At 38.4% G+C, this 15,150-nt stretch overlaps 1 protein-coding gene across 8 annotated transcripts in view; it reads right to left on the bottom strand.

Moving 5' to 3' along the window:
- PRR16 (proline rich 16) overlaps window positions 1-15,150 on the bottom strand; it is a 309,827-nt gene that overhangs the window by 162,227 nt on the left and 132,450 nt on the right. The window lies entirely within an intron of this gene.

The following is a 15,150-nucleotide window of genomic DNA, read 5'->3' as shown; positions in this document are numbered from 1 at the left end:
TGAGAGAGAGAGGGAGAGAGAGCACAAGCTGGGTGAGGAACAGAGGGAGAAGCAGATTCCCCACAGAGCAGGAAGCGTCACATGGGGCTTGATCCCAGGACCCTGGGATCATGACCTGAGCCGAAGGCAGAGACGCTTAAATGACTGAGCCACCCAGGCATCCCCCTCTGACTTACATTTTAATAAGCCATCTCAATTCCCATCTTTAATATTCTAGACATGCATTTATCACAGTTTTGTTCCTCTGTTCACCCCGGATCAGTATCTCAGTAGCTTCTCGATCACTGACACAGCCTCTGGCCAGTGCTGTACTCACTCTGTCCCCGGTGGTAAATCGAATATATCATCACCAAGTTTCTCTTGCAAAAGCTAGAGCTCTTACCGTATCACCAACCAACTCTGAAACGTTCTCTTCTCCTTAAGGATCACTAAGAAGAATCCACGCATTGTATCCTCTGCCTACCATCCCAGTGTAGTTTCTCACTCTTCGACTAGACTCACCCTCAGCTTCAGGCAGGTGGCTGAGCTTTCCTGACTTAGGACCTGGCTAATGATGTTCCCTATCTGGAATGTCCTCCTCTCCACAGCTGAAAATTCTCTGCATTCCCTAAGGCTATGCATCCATTCTTTGATCCATTTAACAGAGACGGACATATTGATCAATATCAATAGATGGTCATGTTTTCTGTTCTTACAAAGTTCCACTATGGAAGCAATGACAGAAAATAAACAAATAACCTTAGATATACAACACTGGCTGCCTTTGTGATGGGTGTAATGATGGAAAAGTTAGTAGTAACATTTTTAAATAATGTGGCAGAAATATTTTTGCCTCTTTCTTCATCTATCCCGCACAACCACAAAGGGATCATACTTGTTCTTCCTACTGATAAACCCCTTGTCATGTCTCCATGTCAGTAACACCTCAGTAATATTTCTGTAATATGTATCACTCTCTGGTCTGTATAATATTGACTTGTGATCTTACCTTATCTTCCTATTTGGGGGAATGTAACTCCTGAAGACCTATTCCACTCCAACCATGGGTTTAAAGCAGTCTTACAGTCCCTTCACTGGACTACTGAGCCATTTCTAGAAAAAAAAATTTTTTTTTCTCTGTCTTAAGACAGATAACCACAAGATTACAGAGTATGGGTTTTTTTTTTCTTTTTTCTTCTTCTGGTCATTGATATTCAAGATGTAATGTCTGGAAGTACTGCAGATATTAGTCATCAGAGTGAGCATAATACCAGAACCAAGGATGACAGAATGGAACAATAAAAGAACCTCAGCCCATGATGATACCTCTGGGCCACTGATCTCACCAGTCCTGCGGTACCCACAGACATACCTACCTCTAAACCCCTTATTAAGTTGACTTGAGAATGTCCCCTTCTGTCGAAGCCAGTTATCTGCAGCAAATACTGACATATTACATTACCAGATCGCAAACACTTTGAGGATGAGGCATGTATATTTTTTCCTCCATTATTTCTATATTATCTATTTTTGCTCATAGTACCTGGTCAAAAACAGTAGTTTGGGCCATTAAAGTTGCATTTTAACTAAAACATTTTTCATTTATATTTTCTCTGTCTCCCTGTCTCCCTCTTTCTTCCTCCTCCTTCCCTCTGTCTGTGTGTGTACGTGTGTGTGTGTGTGTGTGTGTGTGTGTGTGTCTCCAACTTTTTAAACCAATACACAGTTATGGGCTTAAATTCCAAGCTACATTAGAATGGGCTTCCTATGATGCTGTAACACACAGGTTGATACTTAGGGTGATATGAAAAGACAAAGAGGAAAGTATTCAATTTCATGATTCTTTCCTTTAGTAAAAAAGGATTCATATCTTGTCTACATAGCGAGGCCATAAACACAGCCAAGTAATCTACAATTTTAAAGAGAAGAGAAAATGTACGGCTGTCAGAAAAGTTGGAAAATACTAAACACCCTCCAAAGATGACAAGACATACAAGTGTTGGCGGGACACCTAGTCAGAAGAGAGCCACAAGAATAAATATTTTATTTCAGTTAACAGCTGGCTTTAGAGGAACAGGTTGTTGAGATGAATCTTTTAACTGTAAATGCAGGTCACGTAAGAAGGCATTCTGTCAAAGGTCTCATTTCAAGTTATTTAAATTCCTGTATGGTTTACGAGCTCACAACGCAAACCAACTGAAGTATATAAGCCAGCGGTGTTATTTCACTGTTTGGAATACCCTCACTGACAATGTTCTATGTGACAAAAACAGGCACCATTCATTACTCAAAGAAAAGGACTGGAGTGCCTTTCCAAATGCCAGGTCAAATGAAAAATAGGACTCCACACCATTAAAAATGAGGTAGGCTTGGCCCTCAGCTCAAAAGTTTATGAAATCTTTTGACCCAAGAGGCAATACTAAATGAAAATATAAATGTGATTCAATTTTCTGTGGACTTAAGTGTTAAGGCAATGGCTTGCTGTCAGACATGGCGGGAAGCTCTGTCCACTCACCCTGTTGGCATTAACCTGTGCCATGCATCTGCCCTACACGTCTTTAACTCCCATTGGATACTTTTATTGAGAATATGAACAAAATTAGGGGTGCTTGGGTGGCTCAGTGGGTTAAGCCTCTGCCTTCGGCTCAGGTCATGATCCCAGGGTCTGGGATCAAGTACCTCATCAGGCTCTCTGCTCAGCGGGGAGCCTGCTTCTCCTTCTCTCTGCCTGTCTCTCTGCTTATTTGTCATCTCTCTCTCTCTCTCTCTCTCTGTGTCAAATAAATAAATAAAATCTTTTAAAAATACTTTAAGAAAGAATATGAACAAAATTAAACTTTATTTGTTAAAATATTGGTATTTGACATTTTCCAAGCTCTTTGTACTTAGAATATTAGGGCATTTCCTTTTTGCCTTTTTTTTCCACGGTAGCCCAGTTACACACATCAGAGCTTTTCGGAGGACCAGTGTTCTATATGCTGGAGTCAAATACAGATAATAGCCAGCATTTACTGAAGGCTTATTGTATGCCTGGACTTAAATGCAACACGTTATGTACATCATTGAAGTGGATGTTTATTCTGAGGAAGTTATCATTCCTCCCTGCCCAGGAGTGTAAACTAGAGATTACAGAAGTTAAATCACTGGCCCAAGTACTTGTATGGCTGTTAAGAGAATGTACAGATTTGGAATGCAGCTCTCCTTCCTGATCCCATCTTGTTTCATTTATTCTTTTCCTACCCTCCAAGCCCCGCACGTTACCTCTCAACTTCCTCATGTCAGGGAAATCATACGATAATTTAGACTAGTGATTTTTAAGCTGCCTTTCTGCCCTGCAGACACACTGAGGTACCTTAAGTCACCCAGCAAGCTATGATGGTAAGAACCTTTCCGAGATCACTGCTCTATGTTCCTGTCTCATACAATAAACATCACATCGAATCAGCTCCATGCACTTGAGCTAGTGTATAAAATACCATTTGAGAGAGGAGTCTGCCCAGTAAAAACGGGCTTGAAAATTACTGTTATGGGAAATAAGCCAACATTGAAGAACTTCTAACAGGGAAACAACAAGTTCAGACTTGTAAGTAAAAATATTCAAAGGGCCATGCAGTGCCAGACAGAGCTGAGGCTAATGAGGAAGGATGCTGTTCCCATTGTCTAGGAGAGATATGGTGATAATGCGAAGGAACTAAAGAACAAAGGAAAGGATAAACTGTGAAGATGTCTAGGAGGTAGGACAGGCAGTACTTGGTGGTTGATGAGATGTGTATAAGTATAAGAAAAAAGGAAGGTTTTGGAGGGCACCAACATTTCTGGCTAGAACGTACCCATGGGGACCACATGGCATACCTAACAAGGAAAGAAGGGACATGTCTGGGGACCAGAAGGGTTCAGTACTCACATACTGAGTTTGGGGCTCTGGGGACAACCAGATAAATGTAATCAACAGGCAAAGGATCTCCTCTTTACAGCCTCAGGTAAATGCTCTGCTCAGTTTGGCGATGGAGAGTGAAGCTGCCTAGGGATAATTTGTCCCCAGCATGTTTTTTAGAGACAACAGTAACATTTTCTTATAATTGTTCATTTGAAGGAACTAAGGTCAATGAGAAGAGAAGAAAGCCTGAGGTATCCCTACCAAGGAAGGGCAAATCTAGAGGTGTGGAGAGTGTTCCATTTTCTCTCTATGAGCATGAAGAGTGCACTTATGGGCAGGCACTGTTGCTTGAGGATTGTTCCAGACTTCCTGCAGACAGTGTGAAACTCTGACAATATCCCTGGAAGGGGGGGCTCTCCCTTATCACAAAAGGTTGGAGAGCTTCGTGAAAGAAAAGGAGAGGAAAAAACATTTGTTTCCCTGCCCTATGCACTTTTTTTTTTTAAAAAACATTTTTATTTATTTGACAGAGAGAGAGAGAGAGATCACAAGTAGGCAGAGAGGCAGGCAGAGAGAAGGGGGGAAGCAGGCTCCCCGCTGAGCAGAGAGTCCAATGTGGGGCTTGATCCCAGGACCCTGAGATCATGACCTGAGCCGAAAGCAGAGGCTTAACCCACTGAGCCACCCAGGTTCCCCCTTATGCACTTTTTTAAAACTACAGAGCACTTCCATATTCTGTTGCTGCTTATTCAACGGCATGACAATTATTGGTTTTACCTGTGTCAGCCATTAATCTGTTCGCTCCGACAGGATCATTTCAAACTGGGTCCGAGTTTTGTTTAACTTCTCGCCCTCGGCCTTGACTTGTTGCTTGTTTTTTGCTATGTTTCTGCTCCTCTTCCACCTCCACCCCTCCTTACTCTGCTCCTTTTGCCTTACAATGGCATCTTTCTACAAATTTTAGGCAATGGCTACTTCTCTCACTCACTGCCTCCACGTTCTGCATGAAGTCAGCCAAATCACTGACGACGCTCGCGGACTGCCAATTGCCAAATGGCAAAAAGAAACACACTGAAGCCATAGGCAAGTTCAAACTTCAGGATTACAGCCTCGCCGTGGTTCTGGGGGTGAGATACTGGGACATAGGAGCAGAGACGAGCTGCGTCTTGCTCTGTTTAGTCTTGATTTTTTTTTTTTTTTTTTGAGAATATTAAGGTCATTTGATCATACTATCAATCTACATTTTTAAAAAAATAAGTTTCACTTTATTTTTTTTTAAGATTTTATCCATTTATTTGACAGAGATCACAGGTAGGCTGAGAGGCAGGCAGAGAGAGAGGAGGAAGCAGGCTCCCTGCTGAGCAGAGAGGCTGATGTGGGGCTTGATCCCAGGACCCTGGTATCATGACCTGAGCAGAAGGCAGAGGCTTTAACCCACTGAGCCACCCAGGCACCTCTATCAGTCTACTTTTTAATGAAGATGAAAGAGTTGGCCAAAAGTTATCCTGTGAAGAAAAGAGCAGGACAATCCATGCTCTGCCTCTAGCCCCGATGTAATGCTTCATTCCCAGGAACGTGCAACCATTTTAAATGTAATCCCAGTTCTTTATCTGTGTATGAATGGTTAGCGTGTAAATAAGACACAATCTTTCCTAAGAATATACTGCCTTCGAAATTGTGATTGATTGTGCTGGCGATGAGTTACAAGGTCTTGGTGCAGCATGAGAACGACTCTTGTCATGAAACCCGTATGGGTGCCTGTCTCGTGTTTTCTTTTCATATGGCGTCAACTGTGTTAATGCCATCCGTGTAAAAACCCTTGTAGTTTCTGTATGTCACAAATTTTAATTTGGTGGTGTTGATTTAAAATGGCAATGAGACTATTTTTAGGTGAAGAAGGAAGATCAGAAAAGCAACCATCATTTTGGGGCCCTGACTTTTGAGGCTATGCAAAGCATTTCCATAGAACTTTTCACAAAGCTTGGTCCAGTCAAACTAGAGAACAGAATATAATCTACACTGATATATCATGCAAGGAATTAAAATGTTCTTCCTGATCATCAGACTGTATTTCCATTTTTATAATCTTCTTGTTATAAAACTGATTATAATTAAGATTTATTTCTTTCCAAACATTTGTATGATTTAAACAAACTATAGGACCCAAAAGCCTCAAATAATATTAAAACAACAAAAATACACTAATTCAATCTAAAAACCTTTATTAAATATCAAATATTGGTTAATAGGTAATCATTAGGTATAAGATAACTAAGCACCAAAATATAAGTTACTTACTATTGATAAATGTCATTCTGAGTTAGTAGAAGGTACATATGCTGAATTAAGTCACCGGATATTGGAATTCAAAATAAAATCTTTTGTTTTTTTCAATAATAACAAACTAAGATTTTAGTGATTTCAGAGCTCCCTGAAGTTAACTGCACAGACAAGGTCTTGGCTTCAGTTCTACGAAATACTGGCCTCTAAACTAACATCCTTCAGTAGGATTGGAATATTTGCCAGTAATCAGATAATTCATTTAATTAGGGTCATATTATAAAATGAAGAGTGGAAGGCTCTGCCTCTTTTCTTCTTAAACCAATAAACAGAGAGATAGAAAGAGAGGTAGAGATATTTCTATAATAATTATCACACCACAAGCTGTGTGTGTTGAAATGTGTATGTGAGAAAGCTCATGTATTCCTGTGTATGTATACTAGGGTGTATGTATGTATGTGTATTTGTGAGTGCAGAGTAATAACTGACAGCTAGACTGGGGAGGTTATAAGCCCCAGCTTTACTGCATCCTATCTATGTAACTCTGAGAAGGAGCTTAAGTTTTCAGAGAGTCTGGCCTTTAAATGGGATTAGAACAGAATTTCATGGACTATTACATTTAAATGAATAAATTAATGGAAAATCTTGAAACAGTGCCGGGTTCACAGTGTTATATCTTATAGATTACTGATATCAAAATTCTTCTAGCTTCTATATATGTCATAAATTATCCTGAAAAAACACTGGGTCAAATACAATGTTTGGAGAGATTCTGGATATACATACGCTTAAAAATATCTTAATTACTAATAACTGCATGAATGACCTTGCTGAAATAAGCTATCTATGATATCATTTCTCTATTTTAGAAAAAGCTGGCTATGATGCCTGCCAACACTGGAGGAGGAGATCGAGAAGAATTAATGAATATAGCTACAACTTCTAATAAGGAGGATTATATAATAATATTACAGTACCTTAATATTAATATTTCTTTGCCTTTATGTGTTACTTTGCATGCATTTCAAAGCAAACCAACAACAAAACTGCTAAATCAGGGTTCCTTTTAAGAGAGATCTTTTTTTAAAGTGTGTGGGAGAGAGTGAGCTGAAAGCAGCAAAAAATAGGAAAACATAAAGGCAGAGGAAGTAGATTCATCTAATAAGAGAAAAAAAAAAATCAAGGAAAAGCAACACTCAAATGGAAAATTATTTTCTTTCCAATCTATTTCTTTTCATGCTCAGCAGAAAAGAAGTAATCCAGGTTTATATTATGCATGTACATATAAAATTAGGGCTCTTAATATGCCCCAGAACCATGAACTTTAAAACACCAGCTCTTTGGTGATGTAGAAAGAGGAGCTTGTGTCTATTTTGAGTCCAGTGAATTCCCTCTGCAGTTTTAGTTTTCAATAAATCTTCACTATTAGTTTATTCTATGGTCATTGGCTTCTTTATGGTAAGCATCCAGTCCAAACATAAAAAATACGTTTATTGGTGGGTGAGTCCTGAACATTTAGGGAGAACATATACAACAAAGGGATATGGGAGACTTCTGTTCCTACAATATACTAGACTAGAGAGACCAGAAAGCCTGAAACATCTCTAAAATGCATATTTAGACTTGCTCAAAAAGGAAAGGGACTGTCCAGAAAGCTAGTCGAGAAACAAACCTTGTGCTGAAGAAGAGGGGGCTATCTGTGTGGGTAATCAAGGGGTTTGGGGCTTGACCCTCCACGTGGACCACAGATAATAAAGTAGCAACAACTGCATCAGAACAGGGTCTTGCAAGAGCTGTACCCTCCTGAAGGTGGAGCCAAGGAAACAAATAAATATATCTACTTTATGTAGAATATAAGGATGTAGTTCTGCACTGTGGGTTCAGGGAAAACAAAGTGCAGGTTTGAATTCTTTTTTTAATTAACTTTAAAAATTTTTTTACTTAGACTTGGGATTCATGGAATTTGCATACAATAGCAATTCCAAGCCAGGAAATTATAAAAGTGTATCTAGCAGTGAGCATAGAAGCCTCTGGAAGAAATGGAGGCAAGTCAGATCTTAGGGTACTTTGAAGATTTAGATAACTTTATAATAAAGAAATGAGAATACATATAAAGAAGCAATCCACTATGACTGAGTGTTGGTACAGAGAGCAACCAAAAGATATAGAAATGTAAGAGCTCAAAATAATAACAAAAATTATGCTGAGTGAAATAAGTCAAGCAGAGAGAGTCAATTATCATATGGTTTCACTTACTTGTGGAGCATAAGGAATAACAGAGGACATTGGGAGATGGGGAAGAGAAGGGAGTTGGGGAATATTGGAGTGGGAGACAAACCATGAGAGACTGTGGACTCTGAGAAACAAACTGAGGGTTTTGGGGGGGGGGGGGGGGGGGTTGGGTGAGCCTGGTGGTGGGTATTAGGGAGGGCATGTACTGCATGGAGCAATAAGTCAACAATGAATTCAACCATGAATTCTGGAACACTGAAAAAATTAAACAAAAAAAATAATAAAAAATAAAATAAGTATGAAATAAATATGTTGAAAGTGACTAAAGATATAAATTTAAAAAAATAAACATTGAAAAAGACATTGGGTATAAATGTAACTAAACATATAAGCAAGCTAAACATCAAATTAGACATAGCTGAAGGGGAAAGTAGTGAACTAGAAAACAGAGAAGGAAGTAGAGTGCAGTAATATAAAGATTGTGAAATTATTAAAAAGTGGCTAGGAGATAAGGATGATACAGTAAGAAGATGATACATTTTTAAAAATTGATGTAGATGATAAAGGGGATATCTTTTTAAAATTTATTTTACAGAATTTTATTTTACAGAATTTATTTTCCAGAATTTTACAGAAAGATCTCGTAGGCACACAAGCGAGTGGGAAGAGGGGCAGGGGGTAGAGAACCTGAAGCCAATTCTGAGCTGAGCAGGAGGCCTGACGTGGGACTCAATTCCATGAAAGTGAGATTGTGACCTGTGCCAAAGCCAAGGGCTGGACTCTTAACTGGTGGAGCCATCTGGGTGTCCCCAAAGGGAACAGCATTTAACAGGAGTTCTGAGACAGAGAGGGAGCAAGGGAGGGAGGGAGGAAGGGATGAGAGAATGAAGAAAAAAAAAAAAGGAAAACAGGAACACGTTAGTATTTAAAGAAAGAATGGCCGGGAATTCTCCAGAATTGATGAAAAACGTGAATCCTTGCACATGAGGGAAAAAAATGAGATGTGAATGTGATTAAAAAAAGAAAACTCCACATCTGAGGGCTGTCATAATGGATTGACCAAGGACCAAGGAACAGAGAAGCTCCTGAAAGCAACCAAAATGAAAAAACAGATGAACTGCTACATGATAATAGTTATGACAACAGCTGAATGCAAATGACTGGATGCTACAGGAGACATCAGAAGATCATGGACTGATATTATTAAAAGGCTGAGTTGAAATGACTCTTTACTTTGAATCATCTGTCCAGTAAATCTAAAATGTAGGATCAAATACATATTTTTCAAAGCAAAAACAAAGAGAGGCTTCTACTAGTTCCCCTTATCTAAAAAAAAACTAAAGGATGTACTTTGGGAATAAATAAACTGAACCAGAAATGAGTGTGAAGTAATGGTGAGCAAAGAAATGGGGAAACATATCAGTAAAGCTAAATAAAAATGTAAGTATAAAGTGACAGTAAGTATAAAATGATTGCTTTAAGGCATTTAAGCCAAGATGAAACTAAATATGGGATAGTAAGGTAATGAGAAGAATTAAAACATTCTAAGATCCCTTTACTGGTCAAGAGGCATATAGGAATACTGTGTATGCACATTAAATTTGCATTTTAGAAATAGGCACTTGAAGAAATCAGGCAGACATGTTAAAAATTGAGTACAGTCTCTAAAAAAAGCAGAAAAAATGTATTTCAAAAAATTTGAGGGAATATATTTCAACATATTTATTATGCTTAAAGTTGGGGATCTTTAATGTTCATTGTTGAATTCCCTTAAGCATAACATTATTATGCTTAATTTTGGATGGCGAAGACCGAGATACAATTTCCTTCAACAGAGTAAGAGTCAAAGATCTGCTTTATCCTACAGAAGTCTAATTCCTCTGTCCTACATTTTGTATCTTTTCCCCTTTACTGCCTTGGCGGGGGGCCTGATGTTCAGCCTTCCAGGGAACCATCTATCTTCTCATGGAAGGAACATAAATTCACAAGAAACATAAATTCACAAGATAACAGAACAATTGAAGAAATGGTTATAGGATCCGCGTCACTGTTAAAAGGATAAACACTCAGAAGACTAAGAACAACAGAAGAGAAGGCAATCAAGCCATGTAATTGTGACTAAGAATAGGTCAGGAGATACTGTTTAAAATGAAACAAGAAAACACACTAAGGGGTCTTTTTATTTCTTTCAGACAGGGACTAAAGAGGGAGAGAATGGATTTGGGAAATCCATTCCTTTTGAAAAAGCCATCTCTAGCCGTAAATTGTTGAGTCCATGAAAAAGAGAACGAGATCTGAGGCTTTTCAGAGTCAGGGAATGCCAACTCAGCCTAGTCCTGGGGGAAGAATCTCTTGGAGGCATGTCAGAGCCTAATTCCACCTTTCGTCAGTGGTGTCGCTTTTTTATTTTGATGCCTGAAGACCCAGCACAAATCGCGAAATAATCTATAATATGTCCCTAATTTTTTTTCACAAAGCTTGAAGCCCAGGAATGAAAAATGATGCACTTAGGAAAATTATCTTTAAATAGGCATAGTTTCTGTGGGATCATACTTTTCTCCATCTGCCCAGGTAAGATGCCTGCTAATGCACAGCAAAAGCTATTATAATGCATCAGTACAGAATCTTAGTTTCAATCCTTATTGCTGGCAGTTCCAACTTACGACAAGATGTTAAGAGAGTCTTTTAAAATGATAGTCATGAAATTGCTTAAGAACCTAGTTACCATATCCACCCTGGCTCTACCAAAGTCATCAATCTGCACTTATTAAATACCTATTATTTCAAACAATGAGTAGAGAGTACTGGGATCATTTATGGGTTATACATGACTAGGATTCAGGGCAGCTGAGTTCTAGACCTAATTAACTCTCTATATGCCTCTGTTGTCTAATCTGCAAAGCAGGGGAAATGAAAATCAAATGCCCTGTATACCTCACAAAATAGAAATGAGTAAAAAAATCAATGGATAGAACATAATAAAATTGGGCCACTGACTAAAGAAGTATATCAATGACCCACCCAGGGTAAAGACAGCAAGTTCCTTCCATACGTTGTAGAGATTCCTCTCCACAGGAATCGAATATCGTAGTGCAACTTCCATTTCAAGATTTTTATTTAAGAGACAAGCTTTAAATGAGGTAAAGAAACCTAATTTATTTCCAAAGTCAGATGCACAGTTCATCACATCAAAGGGAAACTGTGTATGGCTGAACTCTAAAGAAACAAAACTTTCTATTGTATTGCCAACTTGTTTTGAGGCTAACTATAAAGAAATGACTTTTTAATCTTTTGTTCTACAAATTATGGGGAAGGGGCAGAGAAATGTAAAAATTATAATGTTATCAACTTTTGAACTTGATTTTCAGTCTGTTCATCTTTCTCACTAAACTATGGACTAAAATACTCAGTCTCTGGGCTATGATTAAGTTTATTTGTTTATTTTTTAAAATTAAACAGCTTCACTGAGGAATAATTTGCATATGAGAAAATTCACCCATTAAGTGTACAATTCTTTCCTAGGAAATTATTTTCGGGAAATTTGTGTAAACTTCAACATGATCTAGCTGTAGGACAGGTATCACCCTTCGAAAAGACCTCTCCTGCTTATTTATTTGCAGTCAACCCTACTACAACCCCTAGTTCCAGGTCTACTTTCCAGCTCTATGGATTTGTTTTTTTATGGATGTTTCATATAAATGGAATCATATACTGTGTGGTTTTTATATCTGACTTCTTTTACTTGGCATAATGTTTTTGAGGTTCTTGCTTATTGTACAATGTATGAGGAGTTGGTTAATTTTTATTGCTGAATAATATTCTCTTGCATGGTTCTGTCATATTTTGTTCATCCAATCATCAGTTAATGGACATTTAGACTATTTCCATTTTTTGGCTATTATGAATAATGCTGTTATGGACATCGTGATCTAATTTCATGTACTGTAATACCTGTAATTATACCTGTAATACACACACAAACACACACACGGGTATACCTATCTGTAGCATTTATTCAGCCTTGGGGAAATTGGTGTAGAGATATACAAACCATAAATTTAGACTTTTCAAATGCTCTGTGATTCTTCTCTAAGGTTGTGAGGTGAAAAGAAACAGAATTGTTAAGGGGTTAACAGTATGGAGTCTGCAGCTGTATTCCTTAGGTTAGTAAGCCAGCTTAGTATCATGTTAATTCAAAGTTAGACAAGTCATTAGCTTCTTTGGTTTTCTTCACTGTAGAATGGGGATAATGACAGCCCTCTCTCTCTTTTAAAGATTCATTTATTTTAGAGAGTAAGAGAGTGCAAGTCCGGGAGGGGCAGAGAGAGAGGGAGACAAGCAGACTCCATGCTGAGCAGAGAGCCAACTTGATTCCACTACTTTGAGTTCATGACCTGAGCTGAAACCAAGAGTCAGACACGTAACTGACTGGGCCACACAGGTCCCCTGACAAAGCCTATTTTATTAGCTTATAGTAAGGGTTTGATGATGAACACACTTTGTGCAGTGCTCACTAGATGTTAACTATTATAATTACAGCTATGTACCAAACCATTATGGAAATAATTTTTAAGAGTTTAGTAGTGCTATTCAAACAAGATGTTTAGAAGACATCTGAATCTATTTGCCCACTATTGCAACTACTCCTCCTGCTTTAACACAAACTGCTATGAAACACAAACATATGTTTTTCTATGAAGGGCAGCAAAATACCTATTTTCCTGTCTGGCCATCCCCAGAGTCATGGGCTGGGGAAGAATCTCTAATAACTGCTAGCCAAATTACAACAAAATGAAAATCTTCTGCATAGCAAAGGAAACCATCAGCAAAACAAAAAGACAATCTACTGAACAGGAGAAGATATTTGCAAATGATTTCTGATAAGGGGTTAATATCCCAAATATATAAAAAACTTAGATAATCAACAACAAAAAACTCCCACACAATGGGCTGAGGACCTGTGTAGATACCTCTTCAAAGAAGATAGATGTACAGATGACCAACACACACATGAGGAAATGCACAACATTACTAGTCATCAGGGAAATGCAAATCCAGGAAGGAAGGAAAAACAAAAAAGGGGGGAAGAGGGGAAGGATAGAAACATCCCTGGATCCAGAGACAAAGTAGCAGAACTGAATTTCTATCATGAAAATTCTTCCTGCTAATACGCCTTTTTGAGTATGACACTAGACACACCACAGAAGGAAACAGAATGGAAAATAAATAGAAAAGCAAGGATGTAGCTTCCTCAACTTAATTGATTGATTTATTAATAGTGCCAGGAATGAGCCAGGAATAATTCTTAATCCTTTAAAAACAGTAACTCATTTAATCTTCATCACACCCTATGAAGGAGTGTCCATTACTTCCAATTTCAGATGAGATAGCTGAGGCACAGAGAGGCTGAGTAATGTGACCAGTGTCACACAGCTTGTCAGTACAGACCAGATTAAAGAGCTCCACGGTGCAGTTGGCAACACTGTGCTCTGCTACGTATTTTACTGGAAGACAGAAATGTCCAACTGAAGACATATTCCCAGAAAAGACAAGTAGAAGCCTAATCAGTTTTTTGTTCTGTACACAGACCAATTTCCTTTAATCATACTATTTGATTTACTTCAAGCCGCAGGAAAAGGCTTCTTTCAAAGATGAGTGAAATAAGAAAGGTCTAAATTATACCCTACTTTCAGTTTTATCTTAAATTCCGTTATCCATTTTATATAAATGTAATACTGTAAAAGCAAGCTTTTCAAGTTCGTAGATGAGATTCTTCATAAGCCAGAAAGGATCCCAAACTTCACCATAAGAAGATTCTCTCCCTGACCAGTAACTTTTTCACTATCCGTGAACTGAGAGAACAGCAGACGCCCTCCCACAAGGGGAAAAACATTTCCAATTTTCAAAAATCTTGCCCAATTTATGTCTTTCTTCGAAGATCATGGTGCATATGAACACTTAAAACTTTTTAATTATGTAGGCATTAAGTACACACTTGTATTAGAACCTCCAGAAAAACGGAAGGTAGCCTTATATTAACATTTTTTTAAAAGGTTTTATTTACTTATTTGGCAGACAGATCACAAGTAGGCAGAGAGGCAGGCAGAGGGGAGGAGGGAAGCAGGCTCCCTGCTGAGCAGAGAACCCGATATGGGGCTCAATCCCAGAACCCTGAGATCATGACCTGAGACGAAGGCAGAGGCTTTAACCCACTGAGCCACCCAGGCGCCCCTTATATTAACATTTTAAAGGCTTTGCAAAGTCACAATGTATAGAAACCTGATTAAATTTGCTTAATGGAGCATCTCTCAAAATGTTAAAATAATGCCGTCTGCTATTCCCCAATGGAAGATCTCTGACCTATACTGGAAAACACTGTTCTAGACAACTAACCAATCTATAACAGATTAATGTGATTATTTCTTATTTTTCTAATGAAAACTTAAACTAATGAAATCTTTTTAAAACAGATTTTATTAATTTATTTGACAGAGAGAGAGAGCCAGCGAGCACAAGTGGGGGGAAAGGCAGAGGAAGAAGGAGAAGCAAGATCCCTGCTGAGCAGGGAGCCTGATTTGGGGCTCGAACCCAGGACCCTGGGATCATGACCTGAGCTGAAGGTAGAGGCTTAACCAACTGAGCCACCCAGGTGCCCTCAGGCAATCTTTGGGAAAGATGCATTATGGGAAAGATGACAGTTAATAATACTTGAAAACATGAATAATTGCAAAGATGAGACTAAATAGAGTAATATTCGTTAACATTGTCAGGGGTTTCTCATG

The sequence above is a fragment of the Mustela erminea genome, chromosome 3 (genome assembly GCF_009829155.1).
Source record: "Mustela erminea isolate mMusErm1 chromosome 3, mMusErm1.Pri, whole genome shotgun sequence".
In the NCBI taxonomy this organism is placed as follows: Eukaryota; Metazoa; Chordata; class Mammalia; order Carnivora; family Mustelidae; genus Mustela; species Mustela erminea.
This window is presented reverse-complemented; position numbering and strand designations above follow the sequence as displayed.